Source organism: Somniosus microcephalus, chromosome 12 (assembly GCF_052327205.1).
Source record: "Somniosus microcephalus isolate GS21.2 chromosome 12, FLI_Smic_1.0, whole genome shotgun sequence".
Taxonomy (NCBI): domain Eukaryota; kingdom Metazoa; phylum Chordata; class Chondrichthyes; order Squaliformes; family Somniosidae; genus Somniosus; species Somniosus microcephalus.
This window is the reverse complement of record NC_140998.1, coordinates 88,262,993-88,277,635: the sequence shown is the minus strand read 5'-3', so window position 1 is coordinate 88,277,635 and position 14,643 is coordinate 88,262,993. Positions and strand designations below refer to the sequence as shown.

Below are 14,643 nucleotides of genomic sequence, written 5' to 3'. Positions count from 1 at the left end.
CCCCTCCCCCCTCTTTCCCCTCATCCCTCCCCTCTTTCCCCTCATCCCTCCCCTCTTTGTCCTCATCCCTCCCCTCTTTGTCCTCACCCCTCCCCTCTTTCCCCCCTCCCCTCTTTCCCTGCCTCCTCCCCTCTTTCCCCGCCCCTCCTCTTTCCCCGCCCCTCCCCCTCCCCTCTTTCCCCTCCCCCTCCCCTCTTTCCCCTCCCCTTTTTCCCCACCCCTCCCCCTCTTTCCCCCTCCCCCTCTTTCCCCACTCCCCTCTTTCCACCTCCCCTCTTCCCCCTCCCCTCTTTCCCCTCCCCTCTTTCCCCTCCCCCTTTTTCCCCCCTCCCCTCTTTCCCCCTCCCCTCTTTCCCCCCCTCCCCTCTTCCCCCTCCCCTCTTTCCCCCTCCCCCTCTTTCCCCCTCCCCTCTTCTCCCCCTCCCCTCTTCTCCCCCTCCCCTCTTCTCCCCCTCCCCTCTTTTCCCCCTCCCCTCTTTCCCACTCCCCTCTTTTCCCCCTCCCCTCTTTCCTCCCTCCCCTCCCCCTTCCCCCTTTCCTCTTCCCCCTCCCCTCTTTCCCCATCCCCTCTTCTCCCCCCTCCCCTCTTTTTCCCCCTCCCCTCTTTCCCCCTCCCCTCTTTCCCCCCTCCCCTGTTTCCCCCTCCCCTCTTTCCCCCCTCCCCTCTTTCCCCCTCAACTCTTTTCCCCCTCCCCTCCCCTCTTCCCTCTTCCCCCCTCCCCACGTCCCCCTCCCCTCTTTCCCCCCTCCCCTCTTTCCCCCTCCCCTCTTCCCCCTCCCTTCCTTCCCCCTCTCTTCCTTACCCCTCCCTTCCTTCCTCCTCCCCTCTTCCCCCTCCCCACTTCCACTCTTCCCCCTCCCCTCTTCCCCCCCTCCCCTCTTCCCCCCTCTCCTCTTCCCCCTCTCCTCTTTCCCCCTCCCCTCTTTCCCCCTCCCCTCTTTCCCCCTCCCTTCCTCCTCCCCTCTTTCCCTCTTCCACTCTTCCCCCTCCCCTCTTCCCCCCTCCCCTCTTCCACTCTTCCCCCTCCCCTCTGCCCCTCCTCTCTTCCCCCCTCCCCTTCCCCTCTTTCCTCTCTCCCCTCCCCCTCCTTCACCCTCCTTACCCACCCCCACACCCCTCCCTCACCTGCACTCCCCTCCTCAACCCACACTCCCCTCCTAACCTCTCCCTGCAACATCACCCCACCCCCAACCCCAGATGTAAGAGACTGTGTCACCATCCTTGGCCTCTCAGCAAAACACATGGCTAGGAATGGAGACTATGACCTCCCTAACAACCACTGCAGCTCCCGCTGCACAGGCTACCTGTTTCACATCCTGAAAAAGACCAAAAGGGCCTGAAAGGAACTGCAGGAAAGAAAGAGAAAGACATACATTTATATAGCACCTTTCACGACCTCAGGATGTCCCAAACGCTTTACAGCCAATGAAGTACGTGAGAGGTGTAGTCACTGTTGTAATGTAGGAAATGCGGCAGCCAGTTTGCGCACAGCAAGCTCCCACAAACAACAATGTGATAATGACCAGATAATGTGTTTTAGCGATGTTGCTGAATGATCGGTATTGGCCAGGGACACTCAGGAGAGTGCATCCAGAAGAACCCTAAACTACCACCATTGCAGCATCCAGTTAGTTCTTGAATGTACAGATCACCAGAAGATTGATTTTTGGGGGATTTTTTTTGTATGATGTCAGCACTAAAATTTTGGGAGGAATAAAGAGCTACATTCTATACTCTGATGTATATAATTATAAACTTTCTGTTGAAAACCATGCTGTCACAATATCTACCTTTTTATTTCAGCTAAATGTACAATACAGGTCCAATTGTTAGGGTGTGTGAATAACTGGATATTGTTTGTTTTTCAGAAAAACAACTGAAAAAAAAAGTTTGTTTTGGTCATGATGGTGTTCGACATTTCACAGAAATTGCAGAAGGAATTAGTCAGCTGGTAAGATGTAGGATTTGTATAAAGTTTAAAATACTCATGTGGTTACCATCTTCATTTGTTTTTGTTCTGAGCGTGCCCGTTCGAGACAAAGGGTCATCGACCTGAAACGTTGACTCTGTTTCTCTCTCCACAATGCTGCCTGACCTGCTGAGTGTTTCCAGCATTTTCTGTTGTTTCAGATTTCAGCATCCGCAGTATTTTACTATAACATCCCATGTGAGGTGTTAATGGCAGTTTGGTCAGAACAATAGAGGCACCGAAACTAACACATTAGCAACTATTAGCAAGGTCACATTAATTACTAGTACAATAGCAAAATATTGCAGATGCTGGAAATCCGAAATAACAACAGAAAATGCTGGAAAAACTCAACAGGCCAGGCAACATCCGTGGAGAGAAAATAGAGTCAACGTTTCGGGTCAAACCCTTTGTCAAGACTGGAAAAGCACAGGAAATGAAATAGATTAAAAGGCCAGGCTGGGAGAGAACAAAAGAGAAGTGAAGAGACATTAAGAGGTATTCAAAACGAGACGAGATGGTGATAGGACTAGTGGAGATAAAAGACGGCTCTAGATTAGGTGTGAAATGCGCTGGCAGAATGGGAGACAGCTGCCATGTGGGAGAGAAAAAAAAAAGAAAGAGGGGGGTGGGGGAAACCAAAACAAAGGTGTGGATAAAAAATAAGTAAAAATGTAATGGGGGCTGAGGTTATGATCTGAAATTGTTGAACTCGATATTATCCAGGTCATCTCCTGTTCCTTTGTAACAGGAAACATCAGGTTAAATTGAATAGCAATTAAACCAAAGATGGCCATTATGTCAGGTTTGGAGAAAAGAAACCTCAATTCAATATACATTCTAGGCAAAGTCTCAAACAGCCCATGATTTGCCTTTAACAAATCCATGCTGTCTGTCCTTTATTAACCCATCTGAACCACAGGAGCAGATTTAATGTCTCATCCCAATAACAAATAGATTGGATATTATGGGTGGAAGGAAAACACTTGATGAACTAAATGACATGTTCTGTAGTTTTCTTATTATTACACCAGACATTAGCAATAACTTTGTTTCCAACATTTGTTGGAAGGTGGTGAGAAACTAAAGCTGGAGTTAACGTACATTCAGTGCAAACATAAACCCACATGAGACTCATGCCTCACGCCTTTAGTACCCTCAATTATCTCTTAGGTTATACCACCACTCTTTCATTGAAGTGCTCCCAAAACCACTTTCCATAGAATCAAAAGCGCTTATAGAACTGCGGTCTAATTTAAGATTAAAAAGTGCTTCCCTTTCCCTCCCCTTGCCGCTTTGGTATTGTTCAGCTTTAATCAGACACTAATTCACATCAACATTTCCAGTTCAGAACTGTCTTCTTCGGTTACACATCCACAGCTCACCTTTGTCTGCATTACAGCACATGGATTGAAACATTAAAAAAAAAAGTTTTGCCTGAAAAGGTTCACCAAGACACTCAGGGCAGGATTTTCATTGGGCCATGGAGGCGGGATTGGAGGCGTGCGGGTGGTTAAAATTGCAAAAACTGGCGGGCGGGCCTGACCCCACCTCCACGCAATTTTCAAAAATTCGTGTCTGATGGTCCCATCTCCGTCCCGCCTCCAAGAGGCGGGATAGGCTGTTAAGGCCCTTAACAAACACTAAATTGCCTCTATAATGCCATTTTGAATGGCCATTGCAATTTTAACCCTTTTCCCACGTGAAACGCGCCTGTTCTGAAACACGACGGTGAAACCTGGTGGGAGCACAATTGGATTGCTGACTATCAGCTGTAGGTCAACCATTAAAGAGGAGATTTGATCAGCCATTATTTGCAGGTGGCAGGACTTTGTAATCCCAGGTCTTGGGGGAACAAATTAGTAACAATACTGTGGAGGAGGAATTCCTGGAGTGTTTACAGGATGGTTTCCTGGACCAATATGTCGAGGAACCAACCAGAGATCAGGCCATCTTAGACTGGGTATTATATAACGAGGAAGGATTAATTAGCAATCTTGTTGTACGAGGCCCCTTGGGTCGGAGCGATCGTAATATGATCGAATTCTTCATTAAGATGGAGAATGAAGTAGTTGACTCGGAGACTAGGGTCCTCAATTTAAATAAAGGAAACTACGATGGTCTGAGGAGCGAGTTGGGTAGGATTGATTGGGGAATGGCACTCAAAGGGTTGATGGTGGATAGGCAATGGCAAACATTCAAAGACCGAATGGATGAACTACAGAATTTGTTCATCCCAGTTTGGCATAAAAATAAAACAAAAAAGGTGACCCAACCGTGGCTAACAAGGGAAATTAGGGATACCATAAGGTCCAAGGAGAGGGCATGTAAATTGGCCAGAAAAAGCAATAATCCTGAGGATTGGGAGCAGTTTAGGATTCAACAAATGAGGACAAAGGGATTAATTAAGAAAGGGAAAATAGAATATGAGAGTAAGCTTTCAGGGAACATAAAAACTGACTGTAAAAGCTTTTATAGATATGTGAAGAGAAAAAGATTGGTGAAGTCAAGCGTAGGTCCCTTGCAGTCAGAATCGGGGGAATTTATAATGGGGAACAAAGAAATGGCAGACCAACTAAATACATATTTTGGTTCTGTCTTCACAAAGGAGGACACAAATAACCTCCCAGAGATGCCAGGGAACATAGGGCCTGATGAAAGGGAGGAACTGAAAGAAATCAGTATTTGTAGGGAAATGGTGTTCGGAAAATTGATGGGACTGAAGGCCGATAAATCCCCAGGGCCTGATAATCTACATCCCAGGGTACTTAAGGAAGTGGCCCTAGAAATAGTAGATGCATTGCTGGTCATCTTCCAGAACTCGATAGACTCTGGAACGGTACCCATGAATTGGCGGGTAGCTAATGTTACCCCACTATTCAAAAAAGGTGGTAGAGAAAAGGTTGGGAATTATAGACCGGTAAGCTTGACATCGGTAGTGGGGAAAATGCTAGAGTCCATTATAAAAGATGTAATAGCAGAGCACTTGGAAAGCAGTGACTGGATTGGACAAAGTCAACATGGATTTACAAAAGGTCAATCATGCTTGACTAATCTACTGGAATTTTTTGAGGATGTAACTGGTAAAATAGATAAGGGAGAACCAGTGGATGTGGTGTATTTGGACTTTCAGAAGGCTTTCGATAAGGTCCCGCATAAGAGATTAGCATGCAAAATTAAGGCACATGGGATTGGGGGCAAGGTATTGACTTGGATAGAGAACTGGTTGGCGGACAGAAAGCAAAGAGTTGGAATAAACGGGTCGTTTTCCGAGTGGCAGGCAGTGACTAGTGGGGTACCGCAAGGATCGGTCCTAGGACCCCAGCTGTTCACAATATATATTGATGATCTGGACGAGGGAATTGGATGTAATATCTCCAAATTTGCAGACGACACAAAGCTGGGTGGGAGGGTATGCTGTGAGGAGGATGTCGTGAAACTCCAGTACGATTTGGACAGGTTGGGTGATTGGGCAGAAACATGGCAAATGCACTATAATGTGGATAAATGTGAGGTTATCCATTTTGGTGGCAAAAACAGGAAGGCAGATTATTATTTGAATGGCAATAGATTGGGAGAAGGGGAAGTGCAAAGAGACCTGGGTGTTCTTGTGCACCAGTCGCTGAAGGTAAGCATGCAGGCGCAGCAGGCGGTTAAGAAGGCAAATGGTATGTTGGCCTTCGTAGCAAGAGGGTTCGAGTACAGGAACAAGGATGTCTTGCTGCAGTTGTACAGGGCCTTGGTGAGACCACACCTTGAGTATTGTGTGCAGTTTTGGTCGCCTTACCTGAGGAAGGACGTTCTTGCCATGGAAGGAGTGCAGCGAAGATTCACCAGGCTGATACCTGGGATGGCAGGAATGACGTATGAGGAGAGATTGTGTCGATTGGGCTTATACTCACTGGAGTTTAGAAGATTGAGAGGGGATCTCATCAAAACCTATAAAATTCTGTCAGGCCTGGACAGACTAGATGCAGGAAGGATGTTTCTGATGGCCGGGGAGTCCAGAACCAGGGGTCATAGTCTAAGCATAAGGGGTAAGCCATTTAGGACTGAAATGAGGAGGAATTTCTTCACCCAGAGAGTGGTGAACCTGTGGAATTCTCTGCCACAGAGGGCGGTGGAGGCCAGTTCATTAAGTATATTCAAGAAAGAGTTAGATATATTTCTTAAGGCTAAAGGGATCAAGGGATATAGGGAGAAGGCAGGGACAGGGTACTGAGTTTGGATGATCAGCCATGATCTCATTGAATGGCGGAGCAGGCTCGAAGGGCCGAATGGCCTACTCCTCCTATCTTCTATGTTTCTATGTTTTAGAAGGCATAACCACAGCTGTGGAAGTTTGGAGTCTGACATCCATCTCCAGTGTGACCTCCTGGGAAACCCCTCTTGCCACCTTGACTGAGTGCTTCCTCAACTGAGGCATCTGCCAGAAGCATGGGAGCCATTTATTTCCTTCCCTTCTGGATATTAGATGAGGCTGAACAACAGCAGCAACAACAACAGCAGCCCCAACAGCAGCAGCAACAACAGGCACGCCAAGCTGCTGCTCACCCACCTGAAGATGCACAGGTCAGAAGGGGCCGGCGCATGGAAGCCTGTTGGCGCAGGAGATACCCCCCAAACAGGGTCTACAGACAGTGGGCCAGCTATCTCAACATGTCTGAGCAGCAGTGCCAAAGGCGGCTCCGACTTTCGCAAGAGGTAGTGGGTGACATCTGTGCAATGCTGCAACAAGACCTGCAGGCCAGAGGACCAGGTGGACAACCCTTACCAGTGGCCGTCAAAGTCACCACTGCACTCAACTTTTTTGCCTCAGGCTCGTTCCAGGGATCAACAGCAGACATCAGCGGCATCTCCCAGGCGGCCGCACACACTTGCATCATGCAGGTAACCGATGCCCTCTTTGCCCTCATGCACAATCACATCCATTTCACCAAGGATCGAGCAAGTGTCACGGCACATGCGGTTGGATTAGCTCATCTGGCAGGCTTTCCAAGAGTGCAGGGCGTAGTTGACTGCACACATGTGGCCCTTAAGGCACCCCATCACAATCCATGTATTTTTGTCAATCGCAAGGGTCTTCCACTCCCTTAACGTTCAGCTGGTGTGTGACCACAAGAAGGAAATTTTGCATGTTTGTGCCAAGTACTCTGGCAGTTGCCATGACTCCTTCATACTGCGCTAGTCTTGTGCGCCTCTGCTATTCAGTCCGCTAGACCAACTTAACAGATGGCTACTTGGAGACAAGGGCTATCCCCTGAGGACGTGGCTGATGACGCCATTGAGGAGACCATCCAACGAAGCTGAGGAGAGCTACAACTCCAGCCACATGTCCACCAGAGCCATAATCGAGCAAACCATCGGTTTGCTGAAGATGCGCTTCAGATGCCTGGATAGATCAGGTGGAGCCCTGTAGTACTCAGCAGCCAGGGTCTCCAGAATCGTCATGTGGTTTGCTGTGCAGTTCACAACATGGCACAGCGTCGTGGCTTGCAGATTCCTGAGGACCAAGTGGCTCCTCACATATCCTCATCAGATGATGAGGAGGAGGAGAGCGAAAATGAACATCCTGCAGAGGCCCATCAACCAGTGGCCGCAGTACGCGAGAACATAGTTGCCCGGGATGTAAGGAACGCACTCATCTTGGCCAGATTTGCTTAGCCAAGCCACTCAAGCACTTTTGCCTCGCAGCTTCTTACCTGAGCATCGACAATGGCCACGAACCAGCTGATTCCTAGCAATTTGACCACCATACTGACAATTGCAAGTAATCCTAAGCCCTCAATGTGGAAGTCCCATTCACGAAATGACACACGCCACAACTACAACAGTAGCCATCAGATTTTTTATGTACATGATTCATATGATGGCTTTTACACATAAAACATCAAATTTCACCCAAGTGACTACCCTTGTGACTATTTGTGCAGTATCTTCCTCTTACGCATGCTCCTACGTGGTGCTTCCCCTGTGGCTTCAGCAGATGTGGAGGCCCCTTGCTCAGTTTCTTGCTGCTCCTGTCTCGACACCTTTGGCGGGCGTCCTCTGGGGTGGCGAACCTGTGAGGGCTCGTCAACAGTCTGCTGCTCCTGTGGCTGTGCAGGGGTTGAGACACCGATCTCAGTTGGGTGTGGACTCTGGTGGGGCTCTGTCCGAGGGCTCTGCAGTGGCATGGAAGTGTGAGCGCTTGGAGAGGAGCCTCCACTTGATGTCTGCCACCAACTTCCCTCTCATGGGTCAGGTCCTCCTCAGCGCTCGCAAGTGGCTTGAGAGCACTTTGCTGCACATCATTGGGGCCATGGGGACCCATATCTGCAATGGCAGTCCTACTCAGAGGGACTGCCATGAAGGTCTGGTTTCTCTGTTCAATAGCTGACCATTGCTCCTCCAGAGATGTCAGTCTATTCTGAACACTCACCATGTTTTCAACACTCTGGTGACTTAGCACCTCCATGGAGGTTGCTATCCTTTCCATGGTGATGCGTTCATGCGCCAATGACTCCACAAAGGCTCTGCTCATGTTAGCGAGGGTCTCCTCCATTCGCTCCACACTTGCAGCGACCCTGGAGACAAAACCTGCCAGAGACTCCTGCATCTTTTCCTGGAGTGCCATCACCGCTGATACTGTGGATGGACCCAGAGGCAGAGGGTCGACATGCAGCTGAGCCGAGCTGGCAGAGTCCTGCGCCCTCCGACTAGGACTCTCCACTGCTGTCCCTGTCTCCACAATCTGCTGATGCTCACTTGTGAGCTGTGATACACCAGGTGACAACACTACTCTATGTCCCGAAGGTCCCACCAAGGTGTGAGTGTCTGCGCTCGCGCTGGGTGCGCTGAATTCTGCTGACGCTGCGCCCTCGGAGGTTGCAGCTTCCTCTGAGGTGTCTGGAGGCTCAGCCTGTTCCTCCTGGCTAGTGGGGACGGGTGCTTGCGATGGTCCTGTGAGAGAGTAAAGGAAAGAGTCAAGAGATGTGATGCCAAGGTTACATGCACATTGCATATTGCAAATTCTCATCATCTGTTAGAGCTTCCAAAACATTATCAGTGACTCATGCAATGTCAATGAGAGAGATGGAAAACTATTCTGTTATCAGCTTGGTGTGATGCACCCGTCTGTCCGTCCCCCACATGCGCGCCATCCTCACTCCTACAATCTCCAGGACCGCCTCCTCCCAGGGGGTGAGGTGGGCTACTGAGAGTGGCCCTCCTCCTGTCCTCGCTCGTTCTCTTTTATTGTGAGCTCTCTTTTCCTGCAATGGGGGAGACAAGTGGAGGTTGAGTGAGAATGAAGGAGTGAGTGTAGAGGATCCATAGCATAGATGCTTAGAAGGAGACAAAGATGGAGTGAGGATAACACGAAATGCGGATTACACAACACCAACCCGCACCTGAATTAAAATCCAGCCCTCACTGTCTAGAGATCAGGAAAAAAATTTGTTAAAGTTAACCTAAAAATAAATATATTCCAAATATAAGATAATAAAACTATAACTGTATTCACTTTCCTGCCTGCCGTGCACATTAAGGTCCTCAACTTTCTCCAATAGGCTCCAGCATGAGTTGCTCCAAAGTGTGGCCGGAGACTGCCTGTCTTTTTTTTTGGTTGTTCTTGGAATGTGGCCATCGCTGGCCCTAGTTTCCCTTGAGAAGGTGGTGGTGAGCCGCCTTCTTGAATTGCTGCAGTCCATGTGGTGAAGGTACTCCCACAGTGCTGTTAGGGAGGGAGTTCCAGGATTTTGAAGGAACGGCGATATACTTCCAAGTCAGGATGGTGTGTGACTTGGAGGGGAACTTTTTTTTTAATTCATTGATGTGATGTGGGCGTCGCTGGCTAGGCCTGCATTTAGTGCCCATCCCTAATTGCCCTTGAGAAGATGGTGGTGAGCCGCCTTCTTGAACCGCTGCAGTCCATATGGTGTAGGTACACCCACAATGCTGTTAGGAAGGGAGTTCCAGGATTTTGGCCCAGCGACAGTGAAGGAACAGCGATACAGGTCCAAGTCAGGATGGTGTGTGGCTTGGAGGGGAACCATGCGTCTGCTGCCCTTGTCCTTCTAAGTGGTAGAGGTCGCGGGTTTGGAAGGTGCTGTTGAAGGAGCTTTGGCGAGTTGCTGCAGTGCATCTTGTAGATGGTACACACTGCAGCCACAGTGCGCCGGTGGTGGAGGGAGTGAATGTTGAAGGTGGTGGATGGAGTGCCAATCAAGCGGGCTGCTTTATCCTGAATGGTGTCGAGCTTCTTGAGTGTTGTTGGAGCTGCACTCGTCCAGGCAAGTGGAGAGTATTCCATCACACTCCTGACTTGCGCCTTGTAGATGGTGGAAAGGCTTTGGGGAGTCAGGAGGTGAGACACTCGCCACAGAATTCCCAGCCTCTGGCCTGCTCTTGTAGCCACAGTATTTATATGGCTGGTCCAGTTCAGTTTCTGATCAATGGTAACCCCCAGGATGTTGATAGTGGGGGATTCAGCGATGGTAATGCCATTGAATGTCAAGGGGAGATGGTTAGAGTCTCGCTTGTTGGAGATGGTCATTGCCTGGCACTTGTGTGGTGCGAATGTTACTTGCCACTTGTCAATGGAGGTGGTGGTGTTCCCATGCGCCTGCTGCCCTTGTCCTTCTAAGTGGTAGAGGTCGCTGGTTTGAGAGGTGCTGCCGAAGAAGCCTTGATGAGTTGCTGCAGTGCATCTTGTAGATGGTACACACTGCAGCCACATTACGCCTGTGGTGGAGGGAGTGAATGTTTAAGGTGGTGGATGGGGTGCCAATCAAACAAGCTTCTTGAGTGTTGTTGGAGCTGCGCTCCAGGTAAGTGGAGAGTATTCCATCACACTCCTGACTTGTACCTTGTAGAAGGTGGAAAGACTTTGGGGAGTCAGGAGGCGAGACACTCGCCATAGAAAACCCGGCCTCTGACTTGCTCTTGTTGCCACAGTATGTAAAAATGTGGCTGGTCCAGTTAAGTTACAGGTCAATGGTGACTCCCAGGATATTGATGTAGAGATTGTGAGGGACTGTTTTAAATGTGTCTTTCCAAAATAACTTGCTGTAAGAAATTAAAGAAAGATGGTCACCAAAAGAAACAATGTTTGAGTACTTTTATTTTGAATGGCTCTATACTTTAAGCAAAAGGTTATCTTCCTAGACTCTCCTGTTTAAATCGACTATTTAGGAAAACCACCCAGACAACACACATTATTTCAATGACTTTATATGATGGGAGAGTGAGATAAGATCACCCACGTGTACACGCGATAGGTCGAGATGATCTGGAACTTCCTCCCTAAACTTCTCTGCCTCTCTACCTCTCTCCTCCTTTAAGACGCTCCTTAAAACTTACCTCTTTGACCAAGCTTTTGATCATCTACCCTAATATCTCCTTATGTGGCTCTGTGTCAAATTTTGTTTTATAACACTCCTGTGAAGCGCCTTGGGATGTTTTACTACGTTAAAGGCGCTATATAAATACAAGTTGTTGTTGTTACTAGGAAGAAGCTAGAAGGCACATTAATGAAGTACTTGAAGTGGAAACTATTGAAGCCAGTAAACTGCGGTACAAACTGTCTCACCTTCCTAACAAACTAAACCAGCAAATAGCAGGTAAGAAGATGTGATGCAGCTTTGTTTGATTTGTAACAAAGTTTTCTTGGTGATGTCATAGGGTGCGACGCGAATCTTTTAGAAAGTAATTTAGTAATTTATCTTAGATTTTGCAATGGAAGCAGAACTGTATCTCACTTCAAACAATTGTATTAAAAAGGCAAAATACCATGGATGCTGGAAATCTGAAATGTTAACAGAAAATGCTGGAACATTCAGCAGGTCAGGCAGCATCTGTGGTGAGAGAAACAGAGTTAACGTTTCAGGTCTCTGACCTTTCGTCAGAACTGGAGAATGTTACAGATGTAACATGTTTTAAGCAAGTATAGAGGCAGGGAAAGGGGGTGAGGGGAGGAGTGTGATAGGATAGAAGGCAGGGGTTATTTAAATGACTAAAGGGATGATAATGCAAGACAAAAGGGGGTGGTAATGGGACAAGTAAAGAAACAAAAGATGGGTCTAGAGGAGCTGTAAATGGCAACAGCAGAACCATTACCAGCACCTGCTATCCAATAAAATGGGGGCAGTGGTTATGATCTGAAATTGTTGAACTCGATGCTGAGTCCAGAAGTCTGTAAAATGCTTCTGTTGAGCTTCATTGGAACAGTTTAGGAGGCCGAGGTCAGAGTGGGAGTGGTGCAGGGAATTAAAGTGACAGGCGACTGGAAGCTCGGGGTCACGCTTGCGGACTGAACAGCAAAGCGATCACCCAATCTGTGTTTTGTCTCCCCAATATAGAGGAGACCGCATCGTGAGCAGCGAATACAGTATACTAAATTGAAAAAAGTGCAAGTAAATTGCTGTTTCACTTGGAAGGAGTGTTTGGGGCCCTGGACAGTGGGAAGGGAGGAGGTGAAAGGGCAGGTGAAGCATCTCCTGCGCTTGCATGGGAAGATGCTGCGGGGAGGGGGGCGGGTATCGGGGGTGATGGAAAAGCGGACCATGATGTCGTGGAGGGAACGGTCTCTTCGGAATGCTGCAAGGGGAGGGAAAGATATGTTTGGTGGTGGCATCGCGGTGGTGGCGGAAATGGTGGAGGATGATCCTTTGAATGTGGAGGCTGGTGGGGTGGAAGGTGAGGACAAGGGGACCCTAACATGGTTCTGGTGTAAGGCCTGCTTTTACCAGCATAAGAGTTTAAAAAGTTTAAAAAAAAAAAATTTTTCACTCATTTATAATGTAAAAATACTTTTAAAAAAGGTAAATTTATTTTTAGCCCCATAAAAAACTTAAATTTTTTTCAAAAAATTAAATTTTTGTTTAAAATATTTAATTTAATGTAATTTTAACTCATTTTAAAAACGTGATAATTTTTTTAAAATTTATTTAATGTTGTGGGATCCCCATTCATACTTTTGACACGTCTACCTGTCAAAAGTATGAAGGGGGATTCCCTTCACCCATTGGCTCGCCTGGCCCACGTGATCCCAGGGATGCTTGCGAACCGCATGCGCCCCGGGATACCTGGGTCTTTGCGCGTGTGCACCAGAGAGGCCCAGGAGCGGAAGAGTCCGGACCTCGGGAGCCCTCCTTTAATGGCGGAGATTTTTTCCCGATAGGAGGCACCCGCACACAGGAAGCCTCCTATCGGAAATTACGGGCCATTAACTAAAGGGGGTGCATGAACAGAGAGACTTGGGGGTATGTGTGCACAAATCGTTGAAGGTGGCAGGGCAGGTTGAGAAAGAGGTTAATAAGCATACGGGATCCTGGGCTTCATAAATAGGGGCATAGAGTACAAAAGCAAGGAAGTTATGATGAACCTTTATAAAACACTGGTTCGGCCTCAACTGAAGTATTGTGTCCAATTCTGAGCACCGCACTTTTGGAAGGATGTGAAGGCTTTGGAGAGGGTGCAGAAAAGATTTACAAGAATGGTTCCAGGGATGAGGGACTTCAGAGACCGGAGAAGCTGGGGTTGTTCTCCTTAGAGCAGAGAAGGTTGAGAGGAGATTTGATAGAGGTGTTCAAAATCGTGATGGGTCCAGACAGAGTCGATAGAGAGAAACTGTTCCCATTGGCGAAAGGGTCGAGAAGAAGAGGACACAGTTTTAAGTTGATTGGCAAAAAAAACAAAGGCGACACAAGGAAAATACTTTTTACCCAATGAGTGGTTAGGATCTGGAATGCACTGCCTGAAAGGGTGGTGGAGACAGATTCAATCATGGCTTTCAAAAGGGAATTGGCTAAGTATCTAAAGGGAAAAAATTTGCAGGGCTACGGGGAAAGGGCAGGGGAGTGGGACCAGCTGAAGTGCTCTTGCAGAGAGCCGGCATGGGCTTGACCGGCCGAATGGCCTCCTTCTGTGCTGTAACTATTATATGATTCTATGATAAGTCTTGCAGTTTATACGACTGTGTAAGAAATATGCTCTGGACAATTCCTGTGGACTGTATGTATTGATATCACTAATTTCTTTCATTTATGGGCGAAGCTACTTCTTGTTAAAAGCTCTAGCATGCTGTTTTTTATGCCTATTGAGGTCAGAGGGCACATTGGGTTTTCTCTGTGGAATTCTGTGTGAAATCTCAGTAAAAGAATAATTATTAATCATGAAACATGCTTAACTCCATGGCCTAGAAATTCAGTTGGTAGCGCCAGCCGCTAGCGCCTTAAGAGGGCGATAAGTGGGGCGCGAAGCGGCTAGTGCCCGGGCGCAGCGCGATCTGCACCTCTCTCGAACTTGAGTGAAGATTTAGCGGCGGCGCAAAACCGCAACGCCCGTTCAGCTGCGTGCACAGATCCTGACGTCATTTCATGGTGCAACGCCCTTGGTGCGCCCCGAACTGGAACTTCAGTGGCGCACCCCTTCTTTCCGCCTGGCGCTCCCAGCGACTGGTTGAGTGGAACGGTTCCCAGTGGCTGGGGGGGGCGCTATTTAAAGGGGGCTCTTCCTGCATTCTTTGTGGTAGCCATTTTAGACCACGCCTGTGTGAGAGAGAGAGAGATTTGCAGAGAGACAAAGGGAGAGAGCTTTCTGCTTTGACTCAGCGCTCGCACAGGTACTTCTGGCTTCAGCCCAGAGCTTTGCATTTGGATTTATTTTTCAGTGCCATAGCCTTGAGTGGCCA

At 48.2% G+C, this 14,643-nt stretch overlaps 1 protein-coding gene across 6 annotated transcripts in view; it reads left to right on the top strand.

The window, feature by feature from the left end:
• Positions 1-1,855: 1,855 nt before the first annotated feature.
• ccdc175 (coiled-coil domain containing 175) overlaps positions 1,856-14,643 on the top strand; it is a 138,415-nt gene continuing 125,627 nt past the window's right edge. For 3 of the 6 annotated variants that reach the window (XM_086003294.1, XM_086003295.1, XM_086003298.1), the window contains exon 1: positions 11,488-11,572. The gene's annotated coding sequence lies outside the window, so the exon portion shown is untranslated. Of the gene's footprint in view, positions 1,953-11,460; positions 11,573-14,643 lie in introns of those variants that run through there. The other 3 variants (XM_086003297.1, XM_086003296.1, XM_086003292.1) reach the window with 2 other exon arrangements.